The 18,742-nt window shown below is 33.1% G+C and overlaps 1 pseudogene; it reads right to left on the bottom strand.

Moving 5' to 3' along the window:
• Positions 1 to 13,024: 13,024 nt before the first annotated feature.
• Positions 13,025 to 17,932, bottom strand: LOC100801227 (probable auxin efflux carrier component 1c; annotated as a pseudogene).
• Positions 17,933 to 18,742: the final 810 nt, after the last annotated feature.

Genomic DNA, 18,742 nt, shown 5'->3' with positions numbered 1-18,742 from the left:
GGCAATGGGGTGTAGTAAGCAAATGCTCACCTCCCACTCTAAAATTTAATTGGATTGGGCTTCTACCAATTCAATTAAATTTATTTCCAACCACACACATCAAATATCCACTTAGTGCATGTGAAATTACAAAACTACCCCTAATACAAAAACTAGTCTAGGTGCCCAAAAATACAAGGGCTGAAAAATCCTATATTTCTAGGGTACCCTACCTACAATATGGAGCCCTAAATACAAGGACCAAATATAATGACATCCTAGTCTAATATGTACAAAGATAATTGGACCCAACCTTGGCCCATGGGCTCAGAAATCTACCCTAAGGTTCATGAGAACCCTAGGGCCTTCTTCAGCAGCTCTAGCCCAATCTTCTTGGAGCCTCTTGCTCATGGTTCTAGTGATTGGTCCCTTCCTAAGGAGGATTGCATCACAAGAAATGCATCATTTAACAACATTAAAGGGTAATCTCACTTACAAATCCATTCCATTGAATGAAATATGTGATCATTAAATCACTAAAAATATATAAGCTACAATACTTACAGAATGAGGACCTTTGTTCTAAATAAGATGTGAATTCAGCATCAAACCAACAACTTTACTTGATGGATCAGTGAATAATATCCAAGAAACAACCTACATAACATAGAAGGCATTTAGAAAAATAGAAAAGTATGTTTAAAAAAAGGTAACCAATTATTAGTCAGCTATTGGTTCAGTGAATCATGTAGATTGTGTTGGGACCAATTTTGAGCTATACATTGTATTTCCTAGTACCTCTGCTACTCAATTAATATATAGACATTATTTTTGCTGGAAAAATAAATGAGTTAGCCAAACAACTATTGTATTAAAATATTTAATAATGGCTGCATTTATAAAAAATAAGAAAAAGAGAAAGGATATTTTAGTCAAATTAATTATTTCACTGATTAAGGTATTGAATAATTTACTTTTTTAAATTTGTGAAATTGAAAACCTTAAATGTCAAATATGATATAGAAAGAGTATTTTTCTTTGTCTTCTCTGTTTACCTTTCTGTTCATTATAGTAAAAAATTGTTCATACAGGCTCTGATTCATGTAGGAAAGGAAGACAACTAGGTTCTTCTATTTTTAATTCCCTACACAAGCAAATGCGATACTAGGACTAAATTTTTCGTTATCTAAATGTCAACAATTTTCATTTTCATTTTAATTTTTAGGATCATCTTGTATAATTTTTTGTTTGTTAGACATAGATACAAATAAACAAGTTGTCACTATTCCTCTGTCTAGGCTTTGAGGGCACCACTTCGTGAAAACTAAGACAAGCTTGAATGATATTTCTTTAGGGCCACTCATGGAAATACTTGTTCTATTTTTATTTTTTTGGGCCCCTACTATGTTGTATGGGGATTCAAGGGTAAACATTAATTGCATTAATGATATTTGGAAATCAAAAACCAATTACTATGCTAACTTGTCAATTACACAACCTATACAACAATGTGATTATCTAGACTCAAATTTCCGTTGACTTGATTGTGGGAGACAGACTACAAATTTGGTAGAGTAGCCGAGAAAATAAGTTGCTGCTGCCTATGATGGACAAGCAAACATAAATTTTAGTAACTTGTTTAACCAACATCAACAACCAACACAGGAAAAAATAGAATGGCTCTGTTTTGAAAACCACACCATATATCAAACTAATTTTTTTTATATCATAACCCTTCCATTTACAAGGAAAAAAGAAACCTTGACTAATTCAAAATTCGACCACCCAAGAATTGCTTCCGACAACAATTGAATTTGGATACTATCCAAACTATTGAATCTTAACTTTAACACATTAATCACTTGTGCTTAATCATTGAGTTTCAAACTAATATTTAATTTGTACAATTTATTTCCTCTTGGCCAAAGCTGATGCTCATATGTACCCAGCACCAAAGAGGAGCCAAAGTCACAACTGAAAAATGCTAAATTCATTTTAGTCTTATGATTTGATTTCACATTTCTAGCCACTACAGTTAAAAGGGGAAAGACCAAACATAGCATTTTAGTACCACCATATTTACCCTAAAAAAATAGCAACTAATTAATAGCACAATTGTTATCTTGCTGTTAAAAATAAATAATGGTGGAACACTTAAAATCAAATAGTTGAACAATTAAAACTCTATTGGTCAATCATAAATTAAGCTACAAGATGGTACTTGCAGGTGATGGGTGTTGATCTTAAAGAGTCTAGATCATTCATAATTGGGGTGCTCATGATGTAAAGTTTAAGGTGGGGGGTTCCTCTGGAATCTTCCTATATGCACTGCCAAGTTGTATATACCAACATTCTTGACCATTTATAGAGGAAGCAATTACCATACTATCACCATCTCACTAATTATTATAAGTCAACACGATTATGTAGGGACAACTCAAACCCGAAGGGTTAAAAGATCCACTTGGCCTTTCATCACCAAATGGCATTACTTTGCCTTTTGATTGATGGCTTCACCCAATGGTTCACATGACATCCACTTCAATTAATGGCTTGAATTCCATCATTCCCAATTCAAATATTCACTTCCATCACCTGACACTATTCCCTCGAGAAATTTATTCCTAGTCATCTTAACACACCCAATTCATTTTGAACCTCTATGTACACCCTTCCATTTTTTTTTCTTTTATTTTCATCACAAAATCTGAATAATATAAGTTCATGAAGAAAAGAAGGAAAATCATGTGAGAAAAAGAAAAAGAAATAAAAAGAAGAAAACAACAACCATTCAAGTGTGTTGACTAAATCAAACTAAAAAAAAATATAAGTAACTTTATAAATGTTAGTCATTAAAATTAACAAAGTTAATGTCACCAACCCAAATGTTAGAAAAAGAAAAATAGTATTTCGTCTGTTATAAAGACAAACACTATTTCGTCTCATAAAAAAATAAAACATTAATGGGAATTAAAAAAGAAAGCTCCATGTGGGGTGGGGAGGCAGCTATCCAACCTGGTATTTTGGCAAATTCTATTTCCTATTCAATGTGACAATGAACTCAATAGAGAACAACTCTACTATGCCAGTGAGCAAATGATACATAGCCCCAGTTATATAAATGAATGAGTGTCGTATTAAAGATGAAAGCAAATGCTAAGATGCAACAATATACTGAGACCAAATCAATTTTAACACAAAAGTAACAAAGAGTACATATGATGTAAGAATGCTTATCAACCGTTAAATTAAAATAAAAGATTAAAATTAATATTTTAAAATATTTAAATTTTATTTGATAAAATTTTAATTTTTTTTATGAAATAAACATCCTAAATTAAGGACCCATTCAGATTTGACTGTACCTCTGAACCACACAAAACTTGGTTTAGTAAAAGCAATTATACATTATTCCATCATTAACATAAATAATTGAGTTTTCCTTTCAGTTTTGAGTACAAAATTATGCAGTAGTTCCCTTCCCATGTTGAAACAATGTCTCACTTCTAATCACTTTGCCAAGGATCCCTTGGCCCAACAGTCCAAACCTAATACTTCAGACAATATATGTGATACCCTACCTAGCTTTTATTTGTGCAACTAACACAATGAATTAAACTATTCATCTTCAACATCAATGTGGCAATCACTCAGCCTTTTAAACCTTTGTGGCTTAAACATAAAACTTCCACAATCCTAACTCCTAAACAAATGTATCTCAACTTGATCTTGTTAAGCTTGAGCAAACTTAAATATCTTTTATTCAATTGACATTTATATGTGGTGGGAACACTTTGACTAGACCCGTCTACAATTTTTCACCCACCGCCGTTAAAAAATTAACCCCCCTCTCCCCAAATAAATAAATAAAAGTTACTCTAGTTCCAAAATAAGCATAAAAAATAGTTTGGAAGAGAATTCCATGGTACCATACAAACATAGTCATTTAAACAACAACAGTAGAGATAGCACTTACGTCCGAGAGAAAGCCAAGATACCAGCTGTTAGAAGGCCTCCAAACTGCAAAAAACAAAATGATAACTTGATGAGTCAAAAAACAAGTAGATGTCAGTCATTTCATAAACACTCTACACTACAATGACCATATAATAGCAAAATAACATTTTTTTTCAAAGGGGCAAAAAGGGAACAGAAAGTAGGAAAATTGGGAAATGGGAACTCACAACATTAGGGTGTTTTGTAATTGGGGGGGCAACTAAGGCAGCTGTGTGAACCAAATGGTAAAGCGAAGCTGTGTGCCAAACCTTCACAAACAGATTCCAATTAAAATAAGCTTTATGATGCAATAGAAATGAAAATCAAATGGGAAAAAGAAAAGTGTAGAAAGAAAGAGACATCTTTGTAAGCAGGGTTTTGGGCTACTCTTACTCACACAAAGGTTACCAATGTCTACCATCTGATTGTAGAATTTACATCTCGAAGGATGTACAGTTTAATGAGTCAAAAATTCGCTATCCTACCCTATTTTCTTCAAACCCTAACCCTATTATAGCTGACCAATCAAATCCAACTCCTCTCACAGTTTTACCAACTATCCTTGCCTCTTCGGTTGTTTCTCAACCTTATCCCTATCCACTGCTTCTATACAACAACAACAATCTTCTTATCATCCCACACCTGAACCTAGCCTTTCTTCTCCTACCACAACTGGTTTTGTTTCACAGCTGCAGTCCCCTACACCTATACACCTACACTCCCTCTAATCCTGTTATCCCCACTTCTCAAAACTTACCACCTGACCCTCCATCCCCAATTCCTGAACCTTTATAACTTGCTGCCCCACCTCAACCTTCCTTATCTACACCAGAAAATATTGATCCCATGTGTACAAGGGCCAAGTCTGGAATAGTCAAACCCAGACTTAACCCTACACTGCCATCTCAAATCCCACATGGTTTGCAGCCATGCAGTCTGAATATGATGCTTTAATAGAAATGGGACTTCTACTTTGCGGTATTTCTCCGTGAAGCTCAGAAACACAGTTCAGGCGTTAAGTCCAACCACTTTTGTGGTATTTCTCAGTGAAGCTAATAAATCGACAATTTAACCTCAAATAGAGTCAGGGTTGTCGACATTACCTATTTCACGAGGTGAGTACGAATGCGCACGTGCAACAACTTTTGATGCCTTGTAACCTAATAACGAGAAACACCAACCTAGGGTTTGAGGTACACAATGTGGGTGAGGTTCAGGGTCAGGTTCAAGGACACAATGTGGGTGAGGTTCAGGGACATGCACAATGTAAAAACCTTGAGGAATAAATATGGGTGAGGTTCAGAGAGAATGGCTGAGGAACAAATGAAAGTGCCTGAGACAATGGCTGAGGGGTGCGCTGCGGGTTTAGCCTAATTTTAATATATGTAATACTACGACAGTCGTAGCTCGAAACTCGTCGTTGTCTTCACTGTACTTAATTACAATAATGCCACCTGCAGACATTTTAAGACAGTTATTTATAACCGCCTTAGAATGTACGACGTAAAAACTAAATTTTTCCTCCTAATTACAAAATTGACACCACGCCTTCTTCTACATCGTTTATGCAGAACCGTCGTAGATATCGCGACTTAAAAAACTACTTTTGTAGTAGTGGCTAAATTAGGTGCCTAAACAAATTCGATGGTGACAACATGCATTATGCAAACTGCATGCACATTGGTTAGAAGATAGCCATTGACTTACTAACAATACTTTATTAGGTATTAGTTAAAGACTTGAATTTTGAACCAACATTAAACTTGTATCTTTTCTAGTAGCTATTGCCTCCTTCAAGTCTTAATAATTAGTGTTATCAATACTAGCGGATTTGTTAAGAACCATCCTTTGTTTTTATTTTTGGTAAGTTCTATTCAACAAATGGCATTTGTTTTCCTTGCTCAAGGGCCTCATTCACACAACAACAAAAATTGAAGTCCCCAACCAATCTTGACTAAAAGTTTTCCCGCAATTTTTGAAGCATTTTTTCACACATGTTGCAAACCTACCATATCACATCTTACCAAAATATGAATAATTTTCCTTGTGAGAGACGTTGGTAGTCCAAAGCTGAAAAATGCAAAGAATTTGGCTGAATTGGGACCATGCACCTATCTTGCAATTTCATCAATAACCTCTAGGAAACGCCAATAAAATTCTTGGGGGTTTCAATTATCTCTGCCTCTGAAGCACTATATTGATGGAAATTCTACCAATCAAGTACAGACAGTTTACTACATCACTTGTTCTTCTAGGTGTTGTTGCGTAAGGAACTCACTCAACTTTGCCTTGTTAGTAATTGTATCTCAAGTTCTGAATCCTTGTCACGATGCCTATAACAAGTAACAACCGTGTATGAGACAAGTCACTACTTTCAAGTTACAACCAATTACTGAGATAACAAGTTAGCCTTCTAGTTTTGGTTAATAGATACAAAGCAATATTAGGACTAATTTAACCCTTACAAATTCAAAATTGAAATTGAGACTAGAGTATCGAGGTATATCAACACAAATTAGTGAACAATATAAATGTAACAAGTTTCAATTAAGTAATACTATAACCACGTCGGGCCTTTTAGTCTGTCTATAATGCACAATAGTAGAGCCAACGTCATAGGCTTTTATCCTAATTAAGAGAAATTTCCATTATATACACTCCCCGAAAGATTTTTTATTTTTTTCACATACAAGGTTGGACATTATGTTTAAAGAGAAATATATATCGCTTCAATTAGCTAGCCACCCTTTAGTTAATTATGTCCTAATTTTTTTATCCATAAAAATAAAAAAACAGATATTATGAGATTTACAATAATTCATGCACCTTATTCAATCAATTAAATTAATCCCCATTCGTAATTATATCTTAATCTAATTCCTTTTTTTAACAGCAAAAACAAAATTCATTAAAATGCCAGAGTTTAACCACAAGATGTGATACAACCTGCAAGAAACAATACATACAGTTTTGTAGCACCTTATAACAGGTAATACAAAAGCAAAGCAAAATATCTTAATCCAATTAAATTAACTGAATTTATTAATTTATGATCTTTGAAATGGAGTAGCTAAGCAGAAACTAGAAGCAGACAAAGGTGTCTTTCCTTTGGGAAATTGTCGGAGGATGAGGTGTTTATAGTTACGACTTATCTGGAAATGACTCAAATTCAATCCATAAATCATCATAATTCGAACTACAAACTCAAAACACTAGGAAAAGAGGAAAAGAGCATTTCGTTGTCACTATAAAACACATCTTAACGTACTTTTCTGGTTTTACTGTGGCCATCTGCTTATACGGCTCCACGTCTTTTGTCACAAAGGGGTTTCATATATATTTTGTGTTCCTAAGTAACCTTTCATCATAATCCAATACAATAGTAACCAGTCACCCTAGGAAAGATAATTTCACACTTATAGTTGGAACTTTAGTTGGGGTTACGCTTGAATCTGTTTCTTTTTATTTTATTTTTTATCATAATCCTTTGCAATAGTATGTAGCCTTCCTAATTGACTAATGTTCATTTTTTTTAAAATTTTTATTTTTTTATCTGTAAGAATAAAAAATAATTATTAGGAGATTTATAATAATTTGTGAATCATGTTCAACTAATTGAGCTATATTCACTGTTTACCCTCTTTAGTTTCTAAACTACCGTTTTATATACGCAAATGCAAATATTTTTGTTTTGTTTTGCCTAGCTTTCTTCAGGTTTGGTGAGCGGGTAGGCAGACAGATGTTTCATTCACCTCCCTATACCATAACCTATTATTTTTTTCACACCTTAATAATTATTGATCATAAATGGTCTTGGTACATGTATATGTTGATACTTGATACACAATTAATCGATATCCGTTATTACCTTTTTTTTCATTTATAGGGGTATATATTCATAATTTCTTCTAAGACTCTAACGAAAAAACAAAAATTTTCATTTTATGCTCATTGATTTAAATACATTTTTCATATGTAGAAAAAAAACTTGTATTTTACGAATTTTATCATTTTTAAAAGCTCCATTATCACCAATAAAATTTTTTTTTCCATGAAAATATAGATAAGTTGTATCACTAAAACGATTTTCGTTGTTTGACTAGGTACTTGTATTTATCATTTTGGGCTGGAAACCGGAGTGGCAGGACAATGAATAAATTTTGTGTTAGGTTATCAACACGAGTTCAAGCGAAGCGTTGCAACTTGCAACAACCTATCTCCGTCAACCATATCAATCTTAAATTCCAGATTAGTTAGTAGTTCCCCACAACAGTCAACAAAAAATAATGGACCATATCATGTCCTTATAACTTATTTTTATTTGTTTTTTTGGTACTTGATAACATATCTTAATGAGCACGATTATCAATCAGTTCAACAAGATAATGGTTTGGGAGGGCACAATTATATCTTGTGTAAAATATGAAGTAGGTACGGATTAGAAACCCAAACACTCTTGGAGAAAACAAACAAACCTTCTAGTGATTTGGGTCCATTGCCTACTACAGACTTTTCTTAGAGTGCTACAAGATATTGGGTCCAAGGTTTCACTGGGGGTTTGCAATTCCTATTTTTAAAATTCCCAAATTATATGTATTAGACAACTTGCTCCCTCACTTTCTCCTCATTCGACATATACCTTCATTCATCCCCATTTCATCTTCTTGCTTCCTTTTGCTTTTTCTCCCTTTCTCAGCGTCTATTGTCTCCCTTTGTATAGTTTCAAATTAAGTTATTTGAAATGCATTCTTTTGTTCTAGATTACTCAATCCATAACTATACTAGCAAAATTGTTGAATAAATTATCTTGAATTATGTAGTATGATTCTAGATTGAGTAATCCGGAACACAAGATGCATTCTTGATTATTCAATCCAGAATTATACTAGCATAATTTTGAAATAGACAATGCATAAATCATGTAGCAAAGTTTTGGATTGAGTAATCTGAAACAAAAGATGCATTATGGATTACTCAATCTGGAATTATATTACATGACTTCCAGATCACCTATTCTCGAACTATGCTAGTATATTTTCGAATTAAGTAATCTAAAATGCATCTTGTGTTTTAAATTACTCAATTTGGAATGGTTATCTGATCTAGGAAGTAAAAGCCTACATGACTTGCACCACAGTGATAATGCTCTCTTGCTTCGCGATCCCACCCATGGAGGAGTCCTTTATACACACCACATTTGGTGTGTGAAGAGAACCAAGAAGCAGATGTACTCATATGAGAAGAAGAAGGTGATGACAAAGCAGAAAGAGATCTTATCTAATTCTAAGGAGAAGAGCAAGTTCAAGGATAGATGGAGTCTCTTCAAGCTCATCGTTCCACTGGATCAGGACCCTAAAAAAGACTTTTTCCAACAAATTAACGTGGTTGGAGCGATGTCGGAGGTGGAGGATGTTGTGGTGGCGGCACAAGGAAGGAGAGGCACAAAGTAAGGGATTGATTGTGTAAAGGTGCAATGGAGTGAGAGATAGGAAGAGGAAAATAGAGATAAGAGAGTGAGCAAGGAGAGAAAAGTAAGTTGGGGATATTAAAAATTATGGGGAGTACAAGAAGCAATTTCCTTGCTTAGGAGTTATATATGCCCAAAACTTTTCTATTGTTGTTGGATCCATTTTCTTTGGATGGGCCAATATGTATCTGGCCAAAACTATTTTTAAATTTTTTTTTTCAAAATATGTTTTAGGAATTAATGTAAAATTAATGGTTCAGGCAAGAATCAAATCTACAAATTTCACATTATTAGCACGATATTCTAACCAACTAAGTTAATAGATCAATTATGTTATAAAATAATTAATATCATTATATATAACTAAAATTTTTAATATATATTTAATGCACATGTAAATTTAGATAACAAAGTTTTTGATAATTAATTTTCATCTAATAATGTATTTTTTTACATATATAAATTTTAAATAAAAATCATAAGTTTCATAAAAAATTGTATATGTAAACAAATTAGTAGGTTATTATCTACATTTATATATGTAAAAATCATAGGTTTCATAAAAATTATTGTTTATTATCTAAATTTATATGTGCACTAAATATTCATTAGAAATTTTAGTGTTATATATAATGACATTAATTATTTTATAATATAATTGACCTATTAACTTAATTGGTTAGAGCATCATGCTAAAAACGTGAAAGTCCTAAGTTTGATTCCTGCCATTAATTTTAAATTAATTTATGAAACATATTTTTTAAGAAATTTTTTTAAAAAATCATTTGGACCAAAATAAAAAAAATGAATCACTTTGGTTCAAAATTCTTTTGATTTCTTTTAGACAATTGCTATATTTATTTTCTTTTTTACTTATCCACTTCCCTTTTTAATTTGTTTTCCAAAAAATACACTTTCCTATTTACTTAGAAAAGGGAATAGATAAGTAAAGAAGAAAAATAGATATAACAAGTACCTTTCTTTTAACGAAAAATTTGTAGTTCATATTAATCACATGTTACCATGACAATTCAAGCTCTAAAATTTGTAAGATAACAAAAGGCTCGAATTTGAAGCTATATGGCAAAAGCATGACTGGATAAGGGGTGAGAAGGAAAAGTGTAAGAGGGAGGGTAGCATGGGAACGATGTTACAGAGGCAAGTTGTGCATCGTTGTTGAATGCAATCCACCTCAGAATAGAATAGGATAATTATTCTATCGTGCGTAATTAGTTTTTTGATGTATTAATAAGATATACGTGATTGATAATCGTAAGATGTGGTGGTCTGTTACGAAAGTCTTGCTATAGCAATGTTTGATGAGTTTTTCTGCGATGCGAAGCTATTGATGATTTATATAGGCTTTTGTCTATATAATTAGGAGTCAGAATTGATTTTGATCATAGCAGAAAAACCATATTGAGGTGAAATGTTGTTGGTGATACTTCATATTTCACGTTACTTAATGTCATTTTTTTTTTGCTAGTAGCAAGGTATCTCCCTAGCTTAAAATTATGAGACTAATTCTCTACGTATAATAATCACTTAAGTGAATTTTGTCTTTCTCAAATTTAATGTCATTTGTTGATCTAAAAAAACATCTTTTTAGTACTAGTTACTTTATAGTGCCATGTCTCAATAATACATATAACACTAAAAAAGAAATTAAATATTTTCATAGTTGAAAGTCATAAAATTAACTCTCAAGGTGTAATAATCACTGGCATCAATTTGTTATCTCTCAAATTTAATGTCATCTTTTGATCTAAATTAGCATCTTTTTGGTATTACATTATTTTAGAATGTTGCGTCTCAATTATAAGTAGATCAACACATAGCATTAAAAGTGACATGAGATACAATGCCATCAAGACATCACCAACAACATTTTACCACAGAAATGATTATATTTTGACAATAAAAAATTTTAAACACTTCAATAATTCTTTTTTTACTCTATTTTTTTTCTTTTTATCACACTACATCATTAATCAAATCAATCCATTATCTTTTCTTATTTCGTTTCTCTCTTAAGTTATAAACAATTAAAGCTCTCAAATTGTAGATACTTCAAGATTATCTAAGAAACATTTTCCTTTACCATGACAATTTTTTTGTCATGACTAATTAAAATTGATTTGACACTCGATACCACTAAACCACAACATCAATTGATTATTGAGTTATAAAAAGTTACAAAATTAATAAAATAATATTATGAGTAAATATTAATTATTAATTGTTAGTCTTTTTATTTATAGAAGATTCGAATTCACGACCTATCTTGTTATCACTAAATTAATCTTATAATCGTTAGTTACAAAATTAATGATTATACCACCCTCAATCCCTCATCCTTGTCCATTTTAGTAGCACAACATATATTTTAGTATTATCGCCCATACTACTACACAATATTTTGCAAAACTCACCCCTTGCCTTGCCCATGAAAATCCACCATCATGATATACCAAGATAAGATCTAAGGTGAGGGCTAGAGAGAGAAAGAGAGAGAGAGAAATGAAGGGGGACATGGCCCACGGGGAGTTCTGGCATTGAGAGCAAATAAAGTGTCACATAGCACAAAACATGACCTTCTGGCCAAATTTGAAAAGTACTAAAACTTTGGAGTTACTTCGTATAACAGACAACCAAAACATGATTTCTCAGGTGTCCTTTTCAACGACAGTGTTGAGCCAGGTATCAAACGCGTACACGAGTTGTGATTTACAAATCGCATATGTAGCCTACCTCCTTATCATAAAAATATATGATGTTTCAATTTAAGAGAAAAACTCTAGCATGTTTCTTATTATATACAAGGTCATTTGTAAGATTTTTTTTGAAGAAACTCCTTTTTATCAGTTATGATGAAACTCCTTTGGACTTACGTAAGTATTTAATGTAGATATTTAAAATTTATAAAAAATAATATATACCTTTATTATATAAGCACGACTGCAAAAAGACCTTACAATGATGATTCTAAACCACTTTCAAAGACGATTTTGAACCATCTTTGAAGCCAACGCCATTGAAAGTCAAGACTTTGATGATGGTTCCATAAAAAACCATCTTAGAAAAAGGTACTCTTCTAAGACGATTTTTTAAATAACCGTCTTTGAATGTTTTATTTTTAAAAAAAATAGAAAAAAGAATACTTTACAAAAATAGAAAAAAGGCAAGCAAACTAATTAGTATCTTACCTACAAAATAATTTGTATTTACATATGATGATACAAAGTCCCAAACAATAAGAATAACAATAATTAAGTTATTTGAAGAAACATAACAATATAAAAGTATTTACAATATAAAAGTATTTAAAGAAACATGGAGGGTAATTGCAAAAAGAAACATGGAGGGTAATTGCAAAAATACAAGAGATTCCTTCAGTATCTATACAACTTACATACCCAAATATGCAACAAAATCGATCTTCTTCAGATATTTGATTGTGAGTGATGTAAACCTTCACGAGAAGTTTTTTGAGCATGCTCCCCGATTTCTTGTACGTTGTTATCATCATCATCAATTTGCATTGTGCCCCCATCTAAACACTTGTTCAAATCAATATTCTTTTCACCAACTACATTGGGCCTTAATGCAGAAGTAGTTGACACTTGCTTCATTGCTCAACCTTTCAATGTGAACTACGTTGAGCCTTTGTGCAAAAGTAGTTGACCTTGCCTTGGCACAATTTTGTCCATGGTATCCATGAACTTCTTTTTCTCTGCTAGAGGTTCCAACAATGACTCCATCCATTTCTACAGAAGTATTCTCATAATTTTCATCATCTTCTAGAGTTCTTTGCATAGACTTCAATTGTTCCTGTTGCTTAGAAAACAATAGTTGTATCTCTTCAATAGTGGAATAAAATGCTTGAAGCTGTGTTTCCCTGTATGACAACACAAATCTTCAGCTAAAAAATCTAGAAATCTACAATCATTATGAAGAATAAGACAAGTGTGCATGATGCATTACAAAGCAAAACTATCAGACAACACTTCATATAGTACAATTCAGTAGTACACTAACATACTGGAACTTGTAACATATAGCTAGAATAAAAAAATATATGAATGACAATACCTACTTATGGGACACCAGGATCTCCCCATTTTCAATTGAAATAACATTGTTGAATAGTGTATTTTCAAATCAAAGTAACACAATTAACCACAACAACCCTTCTTTTGTTATGATCACAACCCTTAAATTAGTCATGAACATGCTTGCATAGACATACTCTATAGAGATGCCAACTTTTGATCTTGCACTCAATTATAATAAATGAAGTATGAATAAAAAAAGGTTTATAAGCAACAAATACTCTAAAAACATCTTCTAAGGTTCCTTAAATCCTAGTCTTGTTGAACATGATTCTACATCCTTTTTATCCAATTTCACTTTTAGATCAATTCAAAAATTAGTTAAGATCCATGAAAGAAATGTTTATAAAACCCTACTATTAGTGCTTCTTTGAAAATTTTATTAGAAAGACTTAGAATCCCTATCTAATTCAATCTACACAAAGAATAATTAGTAATTATTATAACATAAAAATCCCAAGAATGCAACAAACAAGTAGCTGAAAGAAATAGCAGCTAGAGTGTTGCTCTGTGTCCTCTGATATTCTATGCCAGTATGTGCAGTCTACGTTGGAAATTCTACATACTTTTCAAATTTTAGATGTCCAATGATTATAAACAACAACAAATCAAGCCTTACCGATGCATAAGTCTTTCCCTAGCACCTTTTAACCTCTGCCTCTCAAAATCTAGATCTCATATTGCAACATTTATCTCAAGCTCAAGAATAGAAACTTTAGCCCAAGCTTCTTCTCGAGTTGTCTGCTAACAACATCAACAAATATCTCGGCTTCAAATAAGGAAACTTGACCACCAGGATAAAATGAGATTAAAAAAAGAGGATAAGATATAGAACAAAAAGAGAAAAAAAACTAATTAGAAAGCCAAGTAGCATATAAACTATAAGTTTTTCTTCATTCTTTGGACCAAGAGCATTAGTCAGTTAAAGTCATGACATTTGTCATATCAATAACTTATTCTGCAATCTTCTCAAAATAACATTAGCATGGCACTTAGATGTAAAGCGAGTATCATTCCTATAAAAACACCTTTGTATCAAAACAAATTTTGTATTCAATGACATGAGATTCTTTTATCTACCTTTTCGTTCTCAAGCTCTTTCCTTAATCTTCTTGTTTCCTGTTGTTCAAGTTCTACTTTCTGCTCCATGAGTTAGAACTAATTTTCGGATTGATATCAAGCAAAATATGATAAAGAAATATGATACTCTATATAAAATTATCTAATTGCCTTCATTTCATTTTTAGTGGCAAGCTTCTCCTTATGTACTTGGGTCTCCAATTGGCGAAACTTATTATCAGATGCAACTAAGTCTCCTTATACAACAATGACTTTTAGGAGCCCCAATTGTTCACCCATTATACTTCGTCTAACAAGTTAAACTAATAGTCAAACATGGTATACCACTGATCAGAGCCGTACCCGAATCAAATAAACATTAAATGCAGTATCTAGGAAATGATCCTAGGTCGTCTCCTAGTGAGCAATGATAAAACAAACGTTCATAACATGTAATAATAAAACAGTAACGAAATTGGGGGGGGGGGTTGGGTTTGTTTGTTTTTGTAATTTAAACAGCAAGCAAACTTGAATTAAAAATAACAGAACTAAAACATGTTGTTTCCCCTCGATTCAAAAGCAAGTCTCTTATCCTAGGTTACAAGAATTTATCCCTAATCAGTTCAACCACTTAATCCAACCCGAAATTAATTTACTAAGCGAAAATTAACGCAAGGCTGTCATTATGTGATTAAGCAACACATTCACCAATTAATCCCTCTCACATGTCCATTAAGCATGAACGTTAATTAAGCATAGAGACAATTAATCAAGCATTAAGCATGCATGGATTAATATCAACAACAATACAGAATAATTGGTGAAGGAAAAAAACTGATCAGAATTTAATATTAATAACAAAACCTCAAAGAGAACTATGCTTAATCCTCAAGAAAAAACAACACTATGGATTCAACCTTCCATTAACAGCAGAAATGAAAAGGAAATCAAAGGCAGAAAACAAAATTGGAATTTGAAGCAGAAAACGAAAATGGAATTTGCTACATGAACAATACCATGCGTGAACAGTAACATCGAAAATTCTTAAAAATGAAACCCTACAATCTCTGCCTACGTGAACAGTAACACCTCACCCTTAAAACCCTAGCAGCTGGGCTCACTAAAGGTCACTAGGCCCCAAAGCTTACAAATCTGATTATCGAGCCCAATAAGGTCTGGTGGCCCAATTACAAAAATACAGCCCACAAACGAAATAAAATAAAGCTGGACGACAAATAAAATTGTTTGCTCTCTTCAAGTCCAAGCCGGTTTAGCCCAATTCTGGATCCAAACCCAATTGCTTATAATTCTCCTGAAATTAAATTAAAACACAGAATTAGTCAAATAGGCCCAAATGATAAAACTGCATAATTAATTTGACAATTAAGACTGATCAGTAATTAAAATGGTGACAAAAAGGGGTAAGAAATAGGAGAAAATAATGACACATCAACCACACCACAAAAAAAAAACAGTTGAAATATTCACCGTTCATGTAGGAAACAAACAAAACAAAACAAAAGCAAAGCAAGGATGCCAAGCGCATATGATGAATGGAGGAAAACACTTTCCCTTTACAAAGAATTGCGAGTTATCAACACCAAGTGGAGAGACAAAACATGGAAGTCTTATTTCTTCTTCCACCCCAAATTGGAAAAAAGAAAAGAAAAAGGAATGATTGAAAAAATGGAACTTTTTCCTTTCTGTTAATTAGATTTATGCAGCAAAATTATTCAGTGCAAGCATAACGAAAAATGAACCAAACAAGAGAAGAGAATACCATAGGTCATTGAACTGAATGTTGAATAAAATACTCCAGCTCGAGCTCTCGAAGTTAGAAGAAGGAAATGACGTATGAGGGTACCTGAAAGAAATGAGTGACCAAGTTAGGCCGATTAGGCTGGAGTAGATGTTGGGGTTTCTGATAAGTTTCCTTCATACCATGATCAAAATAAGCCTTGTCATTACACTTGCTAGAGGCATTGTTTTTGGATTTCCGTTTCCAACTTTCTGACCTTCATGCTCATCCTTAATCCCTCTGTTTCCAAAACTAAATTCATCTTTCTCTGGCTGGTACTCCTTTTGAGTGTCTCTATTAATATTACCCTCCACCGACCATCACAGACACAAAACAGTCAACAAAGAAATAAAATCAACAAAATTAAAATACAATTTTATTTTTTTTTTTTTTAAAAAAATATAAAACCTTTTCCTGGAGATACAATTAACTTGAGTTCTTTATGATCATATTCATGTCCACCACCAAACACATCCAAAACTGGGGAAGCACTTGAACTCCAAACAAACATATGAAGGTCCTTATTTCGATCATTTGGCTTTTTGGCGATGTTTTTAGAAGCAGTGGGATAGAACAGGTCAGGGTTAGGAACAGGGTAGTGCCCTATTCCTATTCAAGTTCCAGTAGTAGGGTAGTGGTACATTGCTTCCCATTGTTATTATTAGAAGCATCCTCGTTGTAATTGGAAGGTCTAAGAGTTGGTCCTCCGGAAGCAGAGAGGCCATAAACATCGTTGGCACCAAAGTTAGAATTACGACCAACAGCCATCATGGAGTAGAAATCGGTGTGGTTGAAACTGGAGCCACGTGGAGTAGGGTTTCGAGAGGACTGAAGAGAGTAAATCTCAGCATTGGTGAGATTGGAAGGGTGATGGTTGGTGGAAGAAAAGCCCTGGGACCTTCTAGAAAAGATGTCAGATCTGGAAGCATTGGATTTTCTGACAGTGACATGGAGCTTGCCATCCTCTTTGATTTGGGCATCAGTTTCCAGAGGGTAGTGTCGTCCGTCAAGAGACATGACATCAGAGTCGACATGGATGGAGACAATGGTACCGGTAGCGTCTGGGAACTGCTCAAAGATCAACAATCTGACACCTTTGTACTCGAACATGAAGAGCATCAAGGTGTACCAGATGATGCACTGGAGGACCACAATTTGGACCATCAGACTCCCCGAAAAATGAACCAGATGATGCACTGGGGAAGTACCAACTACAAAAACCAATAGATCATTGAATCAAATGAAAAATAAGCAAGTGAGGAAGAATGAAAAGTGTATTCCTCAATAAATCACTAAATCCACATTAAATAAAACAAAGAATAGTGGATATAAGAGAAAGATCCACACTGTTGGCAATATCTCTTGGCCTCGTTGTTGAGCATAATGGTGGTGGCATTAGTGCAGCGCAAGGAAACCCTATGTCGGACGCACATGCACATGCAGGGACCCTCCACGTTTATGTACCTGACCTGCGAGGGAGTTGGAGCATGTGAGCCTCCACGTTTGTGTACCCTTGTCCATGACCTAATTGAATTGGAATTGTGTAGTGGTTGGTGGTGTCGTTTGTTAGGGGTTGTTGGATGTTTGGTGGAGAATGGAAGAAACGACGTTGTTTAGATCTCCATGGCAATGAAGGCACGAACAGAGAGAGAGAGCGAGGAGGAGAATTTAGGGTTTTCCAAAACTAAGAGAGAGAGAGATTAAAAAGATGAAAATAAGGACTGAGATTGCCGATTCGCATTCCCTAAGGCATTATTCTTGCATTCTACGTTGGTTCTACAAGAACCAATGTCGTAATGCATTTTCAAAGACGGTTTTGATAAAACCATCTTTAAATTTTTTTAATTATTTACAAAAATGTTACTGTTTTACTTATGACATCAATTTTTATACCACTGTCATAAAACATGCGTTGTAGAATACCATTTTTGTGGTAGTAAAGTTAATTTTAATAAATATTTCACATTAAAAAATTATTAAAATAAGTTCATCTAATAAAATAATATTAAATTAATTAAGTTTATTGTCTATAACAAATTTATTAACTTTTAATCATTTTATATATATATATATATATATATGAACTAACATGATATGATTGATAAATAACCTTATCCTTTAAGTATGAGGTTATAGATTTGATGGTTTACACTTATGAAAAAACATTTGATGAGAGAAATCAATTCCTTAAATATATTTTAGAATCTTGAGGGATTAATTTTTGACTTTGAACGGATACCTTTGTTATATATATAAAAAAATCACTTTATATGTATGTAGGGCGTCAAGAAACAAGAGCCTTCAGTTCGTATGGTACACGGCTCCTCATCG

This window comes from Glycine max, chromosome 15, assembly GCF_000004515.6.
Source record: "Glycine max cultivar Williams 82 chromosome 15, Glycine_max_v4.0, whole genome shotgun sequence".
NCBI lineage: Eukaryota > Viridiplantae > Streptophyta > Magnoliopsida > Fabales > Fabaceae > Glycine > Glycine max.
Note: the sequence above shows the minus strand (reverse complement) of the source record. Positions and strands in the feature narration are given on the sequence as shown.